General features: G+C 41.4%; 1 pseudogene; it reads left to right on the forward strand.

Moving 5' to 3' along the window:
* Positions 1-341: 341 nt before the first annotated feature.
* On the forward strand, positions 342-1089 carry LOC139558881 (uncharacterized; annotated as a pseudogene).
* The last annotated feature ends 1302 nt before the right edge of the window (positions 1090-2391 follow it).

Genomic DNA, 2391 nt, shown 5'->3' on the forward strand with positions numbered 1-2391 from the left:
TGAAGCCTTTTTGAAATCGGACACTGTGGCTGGATTTACAACAAGTGTATCTTTAAAACGGTGTAAAATACTTGTATGTTTGAGGAATTTTAATTATGGGATTTCTGTTGTTTTGGATTTGGAGCCCTGCAGTTTCACTGGCTGTTGACGAGGTGTGACGCTACCGTCCCACATACCCTAGAGAGGTTAAATAAAGGTTAAATAAAAATACATTTAAAATATGTGGTGGTGCAGAGCCATTGACCCACACCATCCTGAGGAATGACACTAGCTCAGTGTTGTATCCTGGCCTTCCTCATAGTGTTGTCTTTGACCATGTAGCGTTTCTGCAGAAATTCTACATGTCTAACTTCAAAATACATATCACTGATCAAATACTGATAACCTTGATGAAGCTGAAGCTGAATCTATTCCAGGGTGATCTTGCTGAATGCTTTGCTGTGTCCCGGGAAATAGTGAGCAGAATCGTTTCCTACTGGATTGACACAATGGAGGATCTACATTCCATGGCTGCCGAGGGAGACAATCCAGAACACAATGCCTCAGTGCTTCAAAGAGAAGTTCCCCAACACCACTTGAATCATCAATTGCTCCGAAACCACTCTTCAGAAAGCACACAATCTAAATTCCAGAGGGGAGTCATACAGCCACTATTATTCCAGAAATACTCTACAGTATTTGGTTGCCATTTCTCCATGTGGACTCATTATGTTAATTTCTCCTGCAGATGGAGGCAAATACAGTGACAAGTTCATCACCCAAAACTCTGGCTTCCTGGACTACCTTAGGCCTGGCGATGAAGTTATGGCAGACAGGGGCTTCACCATCCGAGATCTGCTGTATGAGAGGAAGGTAAACCTTGCCTTCACCCAGAAAGGAGACCAACTGTCTGCCGAGGATGTCACAAGCACGAGAAGGATAGCTAATGTACGTATACATGTTGAGAGAGTTATCAGATGACTCAAGGTGTTCACAATCCTCTCCCAGACTGTTCCCATCTACCTGACGCACAAAATGGACAAAGTCCTTAGAATCTGTGCAGCCCTTGTTAACATGCAAGGTGAGATCATCCATGAGGATGCCGAGTGAGCAGTGAGAATGTTCATACATATGAAATGTAACTTTATATACTGTGTGTATATATAGTTTCCAATTGAATCTGAATCATTTTAATGTTCCTACATTAAAAATGTACTGTAACTTCCTGATAATTACAGGCATCCAATAGGTGCAGCTATCATCCCTTCTTCAATCTATTTCAAATACATTTTCTTCAACACCAACATGTCTCTAACAGACCAAGAGGGAAGACAACTGTTTATGAAGTGCCATACTGTTTTCTTGCCCTTTTAAAACCAAACCCAGAATCAAACTGAAAACACATTTGAAACCCTTAGACGTGCCTCCTAGTCCTTCATTTCAAAATGTTAAGTATCAAAGAAAATGTCAACAAAGCTGAATTTCATAGTGTTTTTCTTAACACCATCATTTGCCAAGTGCAAGATGAATGATGGTATGCTGAGGTAAGTTCATGAAGTGTCATATGAAAAGAAAGAGCTATACAAGGTACAATAAAACATATTCCTATATCATAAGGAGTTATCCGTAGGCATTAGATAAACATGTATGAAGAGCGCTGTACAAGGCAAGACATAAAAAAAACACAGAGAATTATACAAATATAATCAGGTAAATGTGCATATGAAGACAGAAAAAAACAGCAATCAAGAGTTGTGCTTGGATAATAAGGTAGAGCTGACAGAGAGCTTTACAAGGCACAAAATATAGGAACTATTTAAAAACACGGAAGTATTAGGCCCCTAGATACCACATAGATGAACATATTTGGACAGTCTGCCTGACTGGAATTCATCCGAAGTTTACGTGCGTCAAACCAGGCATGGGAGGCACTCTGTGCTTTAGTAACCTCCTCCAAGCTGGCACATTACACTCCTCCAGCTTAACTTAAACATCATAAAATGACAAGCATTTCTGACACTGCATGTTGATGCCTTGTTCACCATGAGGCTTCTGTAGCTGTGTGAATGCTGCTGGAACCTGATGACTGAGCTGGAACATTGGCCCCTTCCAAACTCTTCTTAAGTGCGTTGTGGGAGTGGTACACAGGAGCTGGAGGTAGAGATGGAGAAGTGGCTAGGGTGCTGTCAGAGAACTCTTCACTTGGTTTGTCCCTGAGTTCACTTGGTTTGTCCGCTGCGTCCCTGAGTTCCACTGGCATTGCTCATCTGTACAGGCCACCCCTGTCAACCCTCCATACACAGCATTCTGCACCTTCACCAAAACACTACTGTTACAATAGTCAATTATAGTACAGAACATTAGTTTACATGGTGTTCACAGTTGGCTAGTTTACACAATTCCCTTTTAACT

The sequence above is a fragment of the Salvelinus alpinus genome, chromosome 29, assembly GCF_045679555.1.
Source record: "Salvelinus alpinus chromosome 29, SLU_Salpinus.1, whole genome shotgun sequence".
Classification (NCBI taxonomy): domain Eukaryota; kingdom Metazoa; phylum Chordata; class Actinopteri; order Salmoniformes; family Salmonidae; genus Salvelinus; species Salvelinus alpinus.